The following is a 17855-nucleotide window of genomic DNA, read 5'->3' on the forward strand; positions in this document are numbered from 1 at the left end:
CACTCCTCAAGATTTGGCATCCACGTTTCGTTCGGGTCATTGTAGAACTCGCCGTTGGGGTTGATGACCTGGTCATTTAGAAATCCTGCTATAGTCTCTTGAATTGCTTTAAGTCGGTCAAGTCGTATGACTCTTTCCCTCAACCATTCAGTCTTCAATAAAAGTTAAAGAAAAAAGTATTAATATATATATATATATATATATATATATATATATATATATATATATATGTGTGTGTGTGTGTGTGTGTGTGTGTGTGTTGCTCATGTAATTACTTATAATACAAATGAGAGCAATAAAGAAATTGTAAATATACGATCGAAATAATATAAAGGAAAAAGTATTTATATACGTACTTTGAGTTGCTCTTCAGGAGTTCTCTTTGAGTACGCCATGATGAACTCGCAAACATAGTATCCGTAGTAGTTGTTACCCTACTCCTGCCTTAGAACCCACTTTTACGACAAAAAAATCAATTAGGGTGAATTGAAATCATCATATGGTGTTAATTGAATATAAATGTGTAGTTATAGTACTTACTTTGTGTGCGATTACACCAAGTGGCGCTTTGTAATATTTCATTTTTTGTTCCTCAATGAACCTTTTCCAAACCCTGCTCCTAATAAAATAAAAAAAATAATTTAACCTTTAATAATTGTTGAGAGATCGGCGCCATTATATATATGTTGTTATAGAGAAACTAAATTAATTACCCTTGTATAATATCTATCATGTCTTGATACTCCGTTTGCGCTTTTCTCAACGAGTCTAAGATTTTCAATCTACTATTGGTCATATCGATGACCATCAATATCCAGTGATTGATGCATAAATATATATATATATATATATATGTGTGTGGGGGGGGGGGGAGAGGTAACTATCTAGTAAGGAAATATTGATGTCCCATATATATGATCGACATTAATTACTTATAATAACACTCACTTGAAATTGTAGGGGAAGAGTATCTCCTTCTTGTCGTGTTGGTTCACTAAGAAATTCATGAGATTTCTCTCAGGTTGAGGCTTATAATCCTTCGGGGGGTTAGGGTGTTTGTATACGACATACGAATCAACGAACCCAACATCATTATCCTTTCTCTTTCTAAGTTCTGTCATCTCATATCTGCATACATGAAAATTGTGAATATATATTATGAATATATAATAAAGAAATTGTGAATATAGTAGAAAATAGTCACACTTATAGACAATAGCAACTAATGAGACTTTTGTCGAGAGAGTCCAGGTGGCATAGTTGGTGTAATTCTGGAAGCTCGACATAGATAATGTCGTTGCCACGGAAGTAATGGTGGTTTCTAATTCTGATAGAAAGATAGATTTGTCCCGCATCAGACGCCGACATGTACCACCCGTTTAGCAGGTACATTTGCGTACCCAGTTCACCTAATTTCTCTGGGTTGTATAGACTCTGGCCTGGTACAAATTTCTTGTAAGGATCCACTTCCGGAGCAGATGGTACTTCAGCGAGCACGTCAGCAAGGTTCAAACCAGTGTCCTCATAAAACTGAAGAAACGACTCATAGCCGCCTACCTCCTCCACTAAGTTTAAGTTTGAACCATATTCGTTAGGAACGACAAGGGGGGGATTGATTGTTGCGATTGTTGTCCGAGTTGTGCAACACCTTTCCCTACTCTCTTCTTTTTTTGCGCCGCCTCATATGACTTGGTGAGAGAGCGGTCATAGTCCGATATCGGTTGTTTCGTGGCGCTCTTAAGAAAATCCCGTTTTTTTGTTCCAACTTCTTTCTTAGCTGATCTGGAGGTAGGAAGAAGTATGATGGCTCCGAGTTCTCCCTCGCTCGTCGTGCCTGTTTTGCACCTTCAAAGAAATCTGTCACTTCTTTTTGTACTGCATCTTTTAATTTCTGTTCACTTTTCTCATAAGATAGTTTTTGGAGAATAACTGGATGAGTATTTGCTTTCTACTTCTTTGCCGGCGGGCAGGGCAACGGCTTCGTTTGCGGGGCGGACCTCTTAGGGGCTGGCTTCCTTGGAGGCGGGGGAGGCGTTGGAGACCGCCTTGGAGGCAGTGCACTTTGGAGGCGGCGGAGGCGTTGGAGACCTCGGCGGAGGAGTTGTGGACTTCCTTGGAGGCGGCGGAGGAGTTGGAGATGGTGGGGATGCAGCAGTGCCTTCGAAGGCGTCATCATTGCCCTGAGCACTATTATGGTCGGGAGAAGAAACAACTGGACTTTGGTTGGCGGAGGCCCTGCTTTGTGAGTACAAAAAATAATGAGATATAAGTAAATGCTTAGTATTAGTCATACCCGTAGAAAATTATCAAAAAATTGTTTTGTTAACTTTTGTTTGCACCTAATGTCTGCTGGCGGTGGAGCAGACTCCCCAAGGATAATGATGTAGCGCTTACGCCATAGTATATATGCCTTCTCTGCTTCTCCTAGAGTCTTCTCTCCATCACCTCCAGGAATGTCAAGAGCTAGATCCTCATAACCTTTGCTCACTTTATCCACTGTGACCCTAGCATATCCAGGTTGTATTGGTGCTCCATGGATTCTTGGTGTCTTGGTAGGGTCTGGAGGAGTAAAAACATCGACAACAACCTTGATTGTGTCATTCCCCCTTGGAACATGTAGCTCAATTGATGTCATTGGAGTAGTGACATCATCCACGGGGAAGCACAGCGCTGCGTCATCTTGCTTTGGCAGCTCAGTGGAAGCGCAACTGTTTTTCAACTGACTAGGGGGGCTAATATTAACATTCATTCCTGGCTCTGATGCCTGCCTCTGGGCACTCATTGCTATCTGCACTTGCTTTCTGATTTCTTTCTGCATTCTTGCTTCCATTGCTTTTTCTCGCTCCTTTGCTTCAAGCACCATTTCCTCCAACATTGTCACCCGCGCTGTTTGCTCCTCCTTGCTTCTCTGGCGGCTTCGGTAGGTTTTCCTGTCATTAGGGAAACCATGAACCCATGGAGTGTTGCGTCCTAAGCCTCTGGTTCGGCCAGTGTGTTCAGCAGTCCCGATGGCATACGTCAGCTCATCCTTCTCTCTATTGGGCTTGAACACACCAATCTCTTTAGCTTCTATAGCAAAAGCCAATCGGCGTGCTGCTGTTTCGAGTTTTTGCCCATACACTGCCAGACCGGTCTGTGGGTCGAGTCTTCCCCCATGACCGAAAAACCAATTCTCCGAGCGTGGGGGCCACTTGGCTGATTCTAGTTCGATCCCCTTGGCAATAATGTCCGCTTCCATTTTTTGCCACTTCGGAATGGCAGTATCGTAGCCACCTGATCTTATGTCATGGTGGTATACCTTTTTCGGGCATTCTCTTGGTTCCTTCTCACCCGTGCCTCACCCTCTGCTGATGTCTTGTACTCTACGAAATCATTCCAATAGGGCCTCTGTTTCGAGATCGGGCCCGTAGCAGTATTGAAATTCGGCGTTTCGTTCCTCTTGATGTATGTGTTGTATAGGTGTTTCTTCCAAGTCTGGAATTGTGTGGCCATCTTCTTCATAGCCCACGGTCGAACTAGCTCCTTCAATTCATCATCGTTGATATCATCATAATCATCCGCTTGCAACGTGAAATGGGCAAGGATATCATTCCAGAGCAAATTCTTGTCAACATCAGAGACAAAACTAACATCAGGCTCGTTGATCTTTTTCTTCCATTCATGGATACTGATCGGAATTTTGTCCCTTAGAAGGTACCCACAGTGTTCCATGAATTTCCTTTTATGTGGACCAAGTGGTTCGCCTGTCTCGATATTGAATTCCGATATTATATACCGGCCCTCCAGTGGTTTCTTCGGTCCTCGAACATTTTTGCTCTTCACCGTTGTGGTCGCCGATCTAGAGGGCTACATATAAAAAAATAATAAATAAATATCTTTTGTCCATAGAAATATATACAATATTCACATATAATATATATTTAGTATATATACCTCGCCTATATTTTCTTGCAAAACATTTTCTTGCTCTTTTTCAAGAGCTAGGTATTGACTTCCGTCATCAACATCCTGCTCACCAGCATTGGCAATAATATTCATCATTTCTTCCTCCATGTTGTCTCCCAGGGCAGCCATATCTAACAAATTTAACAAAATTTAAGTCACATATATAAACAAGTCATATATATACAATAAGTCATATACAAATTTATCTAAGTCACATATATATAAACAAGTCATATATGTAAACAAGTCATATATGTACAATAAGTCATAAACAAAATAAATCTAAGTCACATATATAAACAAGTCATATAAACAAGTCATATATATAAACAATTCATATATGTAAACAAGTCATATATGTACAATAAGTCATATACAAAATAAATCTAGGTCACATATATAAACAAGTCATATAAACAAGTCATATATATAAACAATTCATATATGTAAACAATCATATATGTCAACAAGTCATATATGTAAACAAGTCATATATGTAAACAAGTCATATAAACAAGTCATATATATAAACAAGTCATACATGTAAACAAGTCATATAAACGACGAATTCGCCCTAGCGAGAACGACGAATTCGCCCTAGCGAGAACGACAATTCGCTCTAGCGAGAACGATAGGGCGAATTCATCGTTCTCGCCAGGGCGTCGCTCTAGCGAGAACGATAGGGCGAATTCGTCGTTCTCGCTAGGGCGAATTCGTCGTTCTCACTAGGGCAAATCGTCGTTCTCGCTAGGGCGAATTGTCGTTCTCGCTAGGGTATACAACAACGGGGCGGCGTTGCTCCCCATATACAACAACGGGGCGGTGTTGCTTCGCATATACAACAACGGGGCGACGTTGCTCTGCATATAACACAACGAGGCGGCGTTGCTCCGCATACAACACAACGAGGCGGCGTTGCTCCACATACAACACAACGACGGCGTTGCTCTGCATACAACACAACAAGGTGTTCCTCTGCATATATCACATACAAACACATATCAATGTACGTAGGGGTCAGCGGTGACGATCGACATACGTAGGGGTCGGCGGTGATGGGCGTCCGGAGGCAGTGATGACGAGGGCAGTGTCGGTGGCTGGGTCGGGTGGCGTCGGTGGCGGCGCGAGCGTCGTGGCTGGCCGGGCTAGGGTGGAGTCGTCAGGGCCGCGCGCGTGGCGTCAGTGGCGGCGTGGCGTCGGGCGCCAGGGGCGGCGTGGCGTCGGGGCCGAGCGTCGAGGCCGAGCATCAGCGTCAGTGGTGGCGTCGGGCCGGGCCATAGTGTGGCGTCGGGGCCGAGCGTCGGGGCGGTGGGGCGTCGGGGCGCTGGGCCGGGGTGGTCGGGGGGCGGCGCGTCGGTGAGCGCGACGTCGAGGAGGTGGGGTGCCGGTGTGCGTGCGGGCGCTCGCGAGGTGCGGCATCGGCGGCGGATCGGACGAGCGGCGGCGGGTCTGTTAGGGCTTGGCTCGGCAGTGGGGAGGAGGAAGAAGAGGGGTCGGGGCGGGCGCAGAGGCTATATAAGGGAGAGGACCTTTAGTCCCGGGCGCCACCACCAGCCGGGACTAAATGCCCTTTAGTCTCGGTCCCTGTTAACGCCCGGGACTAAAGGTCGCACCTTTAGTCCCGGCTGGTGGTGGCACCCATGACTAAAGGTAACCTTTAGTCCTGGCTGATGGTGGCGCCCAGGACTAAAGGTTTTTGGCGGGCAGTCAAACTGCAGTTTCGCTGCCCGCCAATTCATAAGGATTTTAATATATTTCTTTTTACACAAATGATAAAAGGATAGTTAATTGCACAAAAAATTAAATAAAAGACATAAAAATATTTTAAAAAATATAGATTCTATTTTGCTTTATTGCACATAGGAAAATTATGTGACCTAAAGTTTTAATTTTTTTTAACAAGTTTTAAAACACAATATAGTGTTTAAATTACTATTTCGATAATGCAAAAATATAGTGTTTAATTAAATTCAGAAAAACTCTTGTGTTTCGACTGGAAATTTGTTTTCACATCATTTGAACGTGACATAATCCCACCATCAAACATAAATTTGTTTTCACATCATTTCAACATGACATAATCCCAACATCAAACATAAATTTGTTTTTACATCATTTCAACGTGACATAATTCAACATCAAACATAAATTCACAATTATTACATAATATCTCTAATACACACTATTGAACATCAATATATATATCAAGCGGGCACAGTAGTAAACTTCTTCTTGACGTATGTCCCTTGGTTATGATCGCGCCGTAACCATGGAGTGTCCTCATCATTTAGCTGCATGCTAGGGTCTTTGTTCACTGTGAAGGGTGAAATTCGGTCATCCTTTTTATAATCTTCTGACATGTCTGACTTGTCTTCAATTCCGATGATGTTTCTTTTTCCTGAAAGAACTATGTGGCTCTTTGGCTCATCATTGATTGGGTGGTTGTCGTTTTTTCCTCTCTTCGGTTTTGTAGACATGTCCTTGACATAGAACACATGAGTCACATCCTTCGCAAGGACAAATGGTTCGCCTTTGTACCCAATATTGTTGAGGTCCACTGTTGTCATTCCATACTAGTTGTCGACTGCTACGCCGCCTCCAGTCGTCTTTACCCACTAGCACTTGAACAAAGGTACCTTAAAATGAGATGCATAGTCTAGTTCCCATATCTCCTCTATGCGGCCATAGTATGTTTGCTTGTTCCTAGTAGGGTCGGTGGCATCTATGCGGACACCACTGTTCTGGTTGGTGCTCCTTTTATCTTGTGCTACTGTGTAAAATGTATTCCCATTTATCTCGTACCCTTTGTATGTGAGGATATGCCACGATGGCTGCCTAGCCAACAAATATAGCTCCTCATCAATACTCTCATCACCCTAGCATTCTTTTCACAACCAATCGCTGAAAGTTTCCATGCGCTAACGCGTAATCCATGCTTCAGACTTCCCTAAGAACTCAGATCGGAGGAGGTTCTTGTGTGTCTCGATATACGGATCTACCAAGGAGGAGTTCTGTAGAACTGTGTAGTGTGCTTTATTGAAATAATCATCACCCTTACCAATATATGTTTTCTTCCCTAGTGTCCCCTTTCCACTTAGTCTCCCCTCGTGTCGTGATTCAGGAACACCAATCGGGTTAATATCGGGAATGAAGTCAACACAGAACTCAATGACCTCCTCTGTTCCGTAGCCCTTGGCGATGCTTTCTTATGGACGAGCACGGTTGTGAACATATTTCTTTAGGATTCCCATAAACCTCTCAAAGGGGAACATGTTGTGTAGGAACACAGGACCGAGAATAGTAATCTCCTTGACCAGATGAACTAGGAGGTGTGTCATGATATTAAAGAAGGAAGGAGGGAACACCAACTCAAAGCTGATAAGACATTGAACCATATCATTCTGTAGTTTCGCTAGATCTGTTGGATCAATTGCCTTCTGAGAAATTGCATTGAGGAATGCACATAGCTTCATGGTGGCTAGACATACATTTGGCGGTAGAATTCCTCTTAATGCAACTGGAAGCAATTGAGTCATGAGCACGTGGCAGTCATGGGACTTTAAGTGTCCAAATTTCTTCTTTGGCACATTTATTATACCCTTTATATTCGAGGAGAATCCAGACGGTACCTTAATGCTATCTAGGCATTCAAACAAGTTGTCCTTCTCTTCTTTGCTAAGAGTGTAGCTGGCAGGACTTAAGTACTAGCGTCCATCATCTGTCTTCTCTGGATGTAGGTTGTCTCGTTCTTTCAAACACCGCAGGTCCTGTCGTGCTTCAATTGTGTCCTTAGGCTTCCCATACACGCCCATGAAGCCTAGCAGGTTCACACAAAGATTCTTCATCAGGTGCATCACGTCGATTGCGCTGCGGACCTCTAGGACTTGCCAATAGGGTAGCTCCCAAAATATGAACTTCTTCTTCCACATGGGTGCGTGACCATTGGCGTCCTTCGAAATAGGTTGGCTGCCAGGTCCCTTTCCAAATATTACTTTCACATCATTGACCATATCGAGGACGTCCTCACTAGTTTGGTTGTGAGGCTTGGTCTGGTGGTCTGCCTTACCTTTAAAATGCTTGCCTTTCTTTCTTACGGGGTGATTTACAGGAAGAAATCGTCGATGCCCAAGGTACACGACCTTACGACACTTTTTCAAGAATATACCTTTTATGTCACCGAAACAGTGCGTGCATGCATTATATCCCTTGTTTGATTGTCCTGAAAGATTACTTAGAGCTGGCCAATCATTGATTGTTACGAACAACAATGCTTGCAGGTCAAAGTGCTCCTGCTTGTGCTCATCCCACATGCGTACACCTGGCTTGTTCCACAAAAGTAGAAGTTCTTCAACTAGTCGCCTCAGGTACACATCGATGTCGTTGTCAGGTTGCTTTGGGCCTTAGATGAGCACCGGCATCATAATAAACTTATGCTTCGTGCATAACTAGGGAGGAAGGTTGTAGATACATAGAGTAACGGGCCAAGTGCTGTGACTACTGCTCTGCTCCCCGAAAGGATTCATATCATCCGTACTTAAAGCAAACCATAAGTTTCTTGCGTCACTTGCAAACTCGGGGAATTCTCTATCGATTGCTCTCCACTGGGACCCATCAGCAGGGTGTCTCAACATATTGTCTACCTTACGGTCTTCTTTGTGCCATCGTAACAACTTTGCATGGTCTCTGTTTCTAAAAAGACGTTTCAAGCGTGGTATTATAGGAGCATACCACATAACCTTGGCAGGGATTTTCTTCTTGGGATATTCGCCCTCAACATCACCAGGGTCATCTCGCCTGATCTTATACCGCGACGTGTGACATACAGGGCATGCATCCAACTTCTCGTACTCCGTGCCATGGTAGAGGATGCAGTCATTAGGACATGCATGTATCTTCTGGATTTCTAATCCTAAAGGGCAGACTACCTGTTTTGCTTCGTACGTAGTGCTGGGCAGGTAAGTAATTCACATGATATTTCCGCAGGTTAATAGAAGAATGGGAGTGTACACACATAATAATCATTTATCATTTATATTTATATATATACTACGTTTGGGTATGGTGATTGACAGACTACTGCGACGATATTGGGACGTGTGAATAAATAACCATCCGTACTAGTTGACCTTACTTACGTGATCATTTCGGCGAGCATTTCTCCACCGGCCGGCACCGTACTTGGCCACTGAAGAGCTTCGATTCTACGAGGAAGGGAACACGGTCTTCCATGACCGTTGCCGCTCTCCCTCGTAGAATCAAAGCTCCTCCTTGACGTCCGTTACCGCTCGGCAGAGAACATGCTCGCCGAGCTGAACACGGTCCGTAAGTTCAACTAGTATGGATTTTCTACAATTTTCTAACTAGCCGTCATAAGCTACCGTGCAAAAAGGAGGAAACGACGAGACACCGGGCCGCGCCCGTGCTCCACCGAGCTCGATGGCTCAGCGCAAAATCGCATTACAAGATTGCCGGCACGAGGGCTCGGCACATGTATCCATCCGATTACAAAAGGTTGGAGCAATTAATCCATCATAAACGGATTATATATGGTGGCGGCGGTGGCTTACATCCAAGGTGTCAAACGCGAGGTCCAGCTCCTGCAGCCAAAAAACATGTTAGAGACTTAGACTTTACTAAAAAAACATGTTACAGAAATATGCACCAATTGCCCGGCCTAAGTCGCTTTGGAAACCCATGAGAGGCCGAGGACCCGGAAGCAGTTGACATCTACTCTCTATACTCATTTTTTAATACACTATAAATTTCTCATTTTATAAACAAATAAAATTAAAAAAACTCTAAAATTCTCTATATCTCTAAACAATGAAGTATGCTATGCATGCTACAAATAAACGGTGAATACTAGTTTTTAATAGCCACTTTAACCTTCCTTCATGTAAATATGCAAGCTTGAAGTGATTTTAAGCTCAAATTGCTTACAAATGAAAAAAACCACAATAAAGAACCATATATATATAGTGAACAAAATGAGATAAGACAATAGTGAAACATGAGAGTATGAAGTTGGTAACCTTTAGAACCGAAGAATCGACGGAGGAATCGAAGAAATCGATAGAGGAATCGAACCATGGATGGAGAAAGAGCAAGAACACTGCTTAAATTTGAACTGAAGCTCTCGGACGGGCTCGGGGAGAAAGAAGACGGCCAGCAGAATTTATAGGGGGGACCTTTAGTCCCGGTTGGTGGATCCAACCGGGACTAAAGGTCACTTTCCAATCCCGGGCCACGCCACTAGCCGGGACAAGAGCTTTACTCCCGGTTGAAGCCACCAACCGGGAGTAAAGGTCGACCTTTAGTCCCGATTGATGGCTCCAACCGGGACTAAAGGTCCCCTGCCACAACGGCCTGGCGCAGGAGCCGTTGGGCAGGGACCTTTAGTCCTGGTTGGAGCCACCAACCGGGACTAAAGGTCCCTCTAGTCCCGGGCGCAATATTTTTCGGGACTAGAGCCTAATTTGGTCATTGGATCAAAGGTATGTTCTCTACTGATGTCACCTGCCACGGATGATGTGGTATAGTAGTAGTGCTCATTTGTGCATGCATGTTAAGCCTGTAAAAATTAATAGAAGGGGAATAGGACGATGTGGTAGAACGCGTGACTCCGTTGCGCCTGGGCAATCGGCAGCGTGTGTAGTCCAGTGTCACCAAAAAGACCAGACATGGTTTGGCGTTGTACTTCTTTTGCCACAAAGAGTAACCCCCATCCAACCATCCGGTGCGCCACTTGGCATCAATCTGAGACATGGGTAGCTATCCCCATGTAATAAAATCCACATTAATATATATATACACACACGCGCGCGCGTACTGTTCTTTAGCTGGCCATAGAATAAGTTATTCTGTGGCCACTTTGAGTTACGATAATTACTATACTAATTTACGAGATTATGGTAACTCCCTCATAAGTGATTTACTATAGCATTATGGTAAGTATCATCTTGAATTATACTAACCCATGTATCATAAATATGTATTATCATTATCGTAAATTGGTACAAACATTATCGTAAATCAAGGTGGCCATAGAATAAGTTATTCTGTGGCCAGCTGCAAAATAGCTTTACCGTGTGTGTGTGTGTATATATATATATATATATATATATATATATATTCACCGCACTCATGTACGATAAATTAAAAAAAATCCAAATAATGTTTTAATAGACATCCTAGAACTTCTGGATAACCCAAATATAATCCAACCTCCATTGCACATAATATACACGTTATAGGCTAACTTTTTTGAACACGGGCAAGTGCAAGATATGTCGGAATATAAGAATATGCCAATCACACACTTACCATTCAAATAGTGATTCACGTATGGCCTCGAGGCCACAAATCACAATTTAAAATTCAACTTGGCCGTCAACGTAGAAATGGAGAAATTCTTGGATTAGCACAAAAAAATACGAGTCAAGAAATTTACATAGGCGATGATAATACTTATGAGCACTCGGAAGAGGTCACAAAATATGGCACAGGTATACAGTAATATAGACCTCGTGGGAAGGCGTATTTTGGAGTTTATGCTTTACGAACTATCAGTCTCGGTTTGTATCTCAAACCAGTTATTTTATGCCCAGTAAACAGATCCGGTTATTGCTGTCAACAGGTTATAATGATACCTGGACTCGGAGGTATCACAAGATGTTTTTCCCTCCAATCGATTCTGATGGTTGCTTACAGTCTTGGTTCTTGATGGCGACGACGTCAATGTCAATATGTTATGGATGTGTCAACCAGCTATGATGTGTCGGTTGTGATGCTCAGTTCTCTAGTAGTTTGATCAAATATATATGGTTTCTAAAGACAGTGCCAATGGTTCGAAGTTTAGAACAACGTACATTTTCGAATCGAAGGGTTTACATCAAGGGACATTTTTAGAAAAAAAAAGCACATAAGATAAGATAGCAACATGAAATACTCGGGACAACAATATGAGAAAAAAAATACTCCACTAATACCCATCTAGTTAATGGTGGTTGTGGAAGCGGTAGAAAGCAATGGATGCCTGGGAGACGGCAAAGGAGCCTCACGGCGACGACGAACGAGATAATCGAGCATGGATTGGCACAGTACGTGATCCCGCAAGAACTTAGCATTGTACTTGTTCCACTTGGACTTGTAATGCTTGTTCAATTGTGCGAACTCAGTTGCGTAGTAATGGTCGTTGTAGTCTAGAGTGCAACAATCATCGAGGGGATTGAAGTAGCTCTTAGCCGCGTCATCCTCACTGGACAGCATGTTGTCGATGATCCCGTGCTTCTGCAGCACCTCGACGTCCTTGCCCGTCCTGACCAGCCCGGTCATGAGCGTCGTGTAGCTCGTCAAAGGCGCGGCTGCCCCTTTCTTCCCCATGCTCTGCTCGAACGCGATCAGGTTGACCAGGAGCGGCTTGTTCGCGTGGTCGATCTCCACGCGGGGTATCTCCATTACCCCACGGGAGGAGAATGTGATGTCGAACATGTTATGAACGACGTATAGGAATATGAAGTAAAGAATCAAACCACAGAGGAGACACACGATTTAACGTGGAAAACCCCTCCGGTGTGAAGGGGAAAAACCACGGGCACCAGCCAGCAACAATCTCACTATCTCAAGAGTTTTGGGTTACACGCCTATGGTGGCTTACAAGAGAATCAAGTCTCCACGAAACCCTAGCAAGGGTATATATACCGTACCGTACCGCGGGGGGCTCCGCCCCCCGCACCCCCCGAACACAGGGGCGAGACCCGATGGGCCGGCTTCAGACTCCGCTACGCTCCGGCCCAAGCCTCCGGCGACGGGCCTCCGCTTCGCTCCGTCAGAAGCCTGGCCTATATCCTGGAGTGAATTTGGAACAACTCCAACAGAACATGTGCTTGGGCGATTTCTTCCTCTTGAACAGGACGCCGGCCTCGCGTAGCTGTGTCGTGCAAAAGGTATCACCGTGGCATAATTGCTGCCAGACAAGTGCTCTGCCTCAACAGAAGTAGCTCCGGGAGTTTGCGGTGCCTGGTCAGAAAGAGAATTATCGCCGGGCTTGGGCATGAAGGCTTCATGGTAGAGGTGGAGAAGATGGTGGATCTCCACGGTGAATACCGTACCAGGGACAGGGAGGACAGTGAGTTCCTGTGAGGAGGTGTCATTCTGGAGAAGGCAGATGAGACTGTAGACAAGCTGTTCTTTCGGCGTCTCAGGATTCCCGTCCCTTGGCGCCCTCCCATTACTCATTACTGTGTATAGACTCACCAGAACAAAGAAGGGGATCTGGTTTTCCAGCAAATAAGAGATCCGAGTTAAGCAGGGCGAGGCCCCAGCCGACGTTGTGAAGTGGGTCGGCACCATCTACAATCCATTTGAACATGAACTCGAGGATGAAACAGCCGTCCAGCAGCAACGTAGCACCAATAAAACCAGATGTGAGCTCAGAAAGTCAAATCTCACATATAGCTACAAATAAAGGTAATATTAATAGACAATGCTCAATATATAACGTATTTAGTATAAAGAATATAACCTTAGATAGCAAACAGCGGAAAGACAACTCCGATCTTCGGGTGAAGACTACAATTCCACAGGGACAACTGACTGGTTGATCACAAGCCTAATTCCTCCAAACTCTAGCGATCTGGTACCCATCCGGGATTTTTCCAAATATGTGAAATATAAAGCAAGCGTAAGTACATGTCGTACTTAACAAATATAACATAGGGTTCATGAGGCTCAAAAGGCTGACACTGGTTTAACTACGATTAGCTTTTAATGAGTCATCTTTTAGCAATTGGGTGGCAACAAGTTTATCACAAGCCCATAAACACATGATCAGGTAAACATGAATAATGAATAGCATAAACAGTAATAGTTAGTGAGCATCTTCATCATCCATATCTTTAGTGTTCATCATCATTAACCATTAGTGATCATCTATTCCGTAAATGTTGCAAGGCCGCTCGTGACCGTGAGCACGGCTGATATACCAGTTTTATACTCTGCAGAGGTTGTACACTTTCACTGTGGGTTGTGATTTACCCTTTCGCCCGAGGTCGCGAGCCTCTTGACCCACTACCAAGGAAGGTCAGCAGGGTTCATTATGAAGCCTTTCAAAGGTTCGTCTAACAAGTTAGGGCCGCTAGGTTTCTGTGGCCTGCAAATGTAGAGCTCCCCTTCCGACAGGCACAATGACGAGTAGCCTATACACTGACGGACAGAGGCCGCACTATATCCAATCTGGAACACACCCCTCTTGCTCCATAAAGGTAACCACTAACAAGCTAGAAAAGGTCCTCATACTGAGCTAAAGCCAGAGCCATGTAGCCCTCACAGCTGTACTGTAAGTCCCGGATGATCACTTACAGATAAATCCTTAGGGAGAGAAATCTAGAGCACCATAAAAACAGCCCAATGCTCTAGCCCCCTTGTTCCATATTGCTAAAAAGCATCTTTTAGTGTTTATTGCATATTACATTAGTCAAGTTACAAGATCATGGTTGTAATTGAGCACTAGCATTATACTACCTAATGCAATAACCCAAAGGTAACAAGTAATCCAGGATATCAATTAGCTAGGGAATTTACTACAGTTGCCAAGGTAGACACATGCATCATGAATAAAATGATTAATGGTGAATAGGTATCAAGTATGGTCCCATGCTATATTTGCCTTAAAACACCGATCCTTCGGTAAGCTTTAATCTTCAACGCTCTTCTTCTTCTTCTTGATCACCATGTATATCTCACCAACTGGACGTAATCATAAAGCACCACACAAGCATCCATACAATCATACACGAAGCAAACAATAGATCTAAATTAGAACAATAAACCAAACATAAAATCAAGATAAAAAGTTTATAAAACGAATCTACGTCTCTTTATGAACACACAGACGCGAAAAGCACGCTAGTCGGAGCTACGGTTGAAAAGATACAACTACCGAAAGATTTGCTCATAGGAGAAAATATAAAACTATTAGCTTCATGTGTTTTAATTATATAAAAACATATATAAGATAATTTATAGAGATTATAAATTGAATTAAGTCAAATTTAGATTTGAATTATAAAACTAAAGTGAAACAAATCATATTTTATTTATAAAATCCAGTTGCATAATTGTTATTCAAGATATAATTTAAATCATGAAATTTCAGAAATAGTAATATGGTAAACAATGTTACTAATGCGTAGATCTCGTGCAATGAATCTAGCACAACTTGAACGGGTCAATTCGGAGCTAAAACGCAGAAGATATGATATAAATAAGATTTCCTTTATTAAAATAATATATTAAATCTAATCTTAAATTTTAAAAGTTAAAAACATATCTAACAATAGTATGAGCATGTAGACAATGTAAATACGAACCTAACACAATTTGAATGGATCAAATCGGAGTTAAAACGGAGAAGTTATGGCTAAAACAAAATCAGTGGCAAATCTGTAAATAAGTGAAAACGTATTTTGGATCTAAACCGACGAAACTACGCTTTCCAAAGAAGAAAACGTAATCTGTGATTGCGCTTTGGACCGTGGGTTAATTTGCCAAAAACAGAGGGGCGCTTTAGCAAAAAGAACAGCGAAGGGATATGTTGTAATCTGGGTCATTGCTCTAAAAACGGACGGCTCAGGATGATGTGTATTTCTATTGTATTTCAGGGTTTGTTTTGTAAAGGAAGACGGCCACATATAGAGCATGACGCTGGAGATGATGTCATCAAGCTAGCTAGCAGATTGGAACAGCGCAATGCATGCATGGCTCACGGCCGGTGGTGCCATGGCCGGTGACGACCAGAGCTCGCCGGAGCTCGGTAAAAACAGCGCGGAGGCCATGGTACCAAACTAAGAGCACCGGGAGACAAAGCGAAGGACTGCGTGCTCACCTAGGTGTTCATCACGGGTGGAGAAGGCTTGGCGGCGTCGTGGGGCTCGAAGAGGAGGACGACGGCTTGCCTGCGTACCACGGCGGCAATGAGAACAACATAGAGAGAAAGAGAGAAGGATGGAAAGACGTTGGTAGCTTCTTCACCTATACCCGAAGCTCGGCAGCAACTCGTGGACGTCGGCACAGCAGCGAACAGCGTCTTCCATGGCGTGCGGGAGGGCATGCTCTGCTCGGTGAGATCCGAACGCGGCAGCGTAGATGGATGCAGAGGGGTCGCGGAGCTTTGTAAGAAGCTTGACGTGGAGGTCACGCCAAATCGGAAGGAACCAGGGCGGAGTTGGAGCAGCGGCGGACTCCCGGCTCGGCGGCGGCACTGCGACTCGGGCGAGGCGGCACAGGGGTGATGCACAGCAGCTGGAAATCGATTTTGGGGAAAACGGCGCGGGCTCGGCTTCGATATTTATGAGGCCGGGCTACTTGAGTCGCAAGGCAAGGTGGCGACGGGATGGACGCGGACACTCGGCGCGGCGGTGGAGGAGTCCGGTTCGGCGACGGTACGAGGAAGAAGAAAACCGGCTGACATGGGGGCCCGGGATGTCAGCGAAGCATGGCGGGGTCGGGCTGTTAGAGAGTGAGCGCAGGCGCGAGGAAACGGCGCGTCGGTGCGGCTTGCTGCTGCACTAGGCCGAAGGAGAGGAGGGGAGCGAGAATGGGCCGGCGCGCTGGCGTGGGCCAAAACCAAGGCGGGGAAGGATGGGCCATCGGAAGCGGGAGCAGGAGCGGGCGGCTGCTGGGCTGCCACGATGTATGGGCTGAAGATAGAGAGGGGGAGAGAGGGGATTTTATTCTTTTCCTTTTCTATTTCTTTTCTTAGTTCAAATTCAATTCAAATATGAACCTAACCAAATTTGAATAGAATTTCAAATACACTTTTCAACTTAATTAAAAATAAGAAATTTTGGTAAGTTCTCAAAATAAATTTTACAACTTTAAAAATTCCTTTATTTTCAAATTTTCTTTTCTTTCTTTTATTTTACTTCAAAGCCATTTTTAATTTCATTTGCAAAAACAATTTAAACCATTTGAAGTTTTCAATCAAAACCACTCAACCAAATAAATTAAATGCAAGGGCTTGCATGCACAAACATGTTGCTAAACCTTATGATAAATTTTAATTTAATGAATTTTTTTTATTTTCCTATGTTTTCATGAGCACATAAACTCCAAATTAGTTCATTTTAGCTATATTTTCAAAAATTCAAATTTTAGGGTGTTACGAGCAACATCTCTACAAATCCATCTTGGGTTTCTTCACTTGGCTTTCCTGGATCGATACTTTCGAGGTATGTGGATTCGTCGGAAATTGTGGTGGGCGTAGTCAGAGCGTGTTTAGTTTTCACCCCAAAATCTAAAAAAAGTGCTACAGTATCCATCACATCGAATCTTGTGATACATGCATGGAGCATTAAATGTAGACGAAAAAAACTAATTGCATAGTTTGATTGGAAAATTGCGAGACGAACGTTTTGAGCCTAATTAATCCACGATTGAACACCATTTGCCAAATAAAAACGAAAGTACTACAGTAGCCCAAATTCCTAAATTTGGCCAACTAAACACGCTTTCATTGTCGGCAGTAAGAGCTGTTGTCCGTTTGCGACCGTAATACAATTTCGTGGGATGTGACGAGCCTATGACAAGAAGAGCAGGGTCTTGTTTAGATTGCAAGTTTTTTTACTCTCTCTATCACATCAAATTTTTGGGCACATGCATGGAGTATTAAATATAGATAAAAAATAACTAATTACACAGTTTGATTGTAAATTATGAGACAATCTTTTGAGCCTAGTTAGGCCATGATTGGACAATAATTGTCAAATACAAACGAAAGTGCTACAGTGCCAAATACTGATTCCTAACCTCAATCTAAACCAGGCCCAGAGTTCATCATGCTGCGCCTGCGCGGCTGAGTTGCAGAGGTGTGGTTGGAACTTTGGACAACTACCCCCCATGGGAGGGAGGAT

The sequence above is a fragment of the Miscanthus floridulus genome, chromosome 10 (assembly GCF_019320115.1).
Source record: "Miscanthus floridulus cultivar M001 chromosome 10, ASM1932011v1, whole genome shotgun sequence".
Taxonomy (NCBI): Eukaryota; Viridiplantae; Streptophyta; class Magnoliopsida; order Poales; family Poaceae; genus Miscanthus; species Miscanthus floridulus.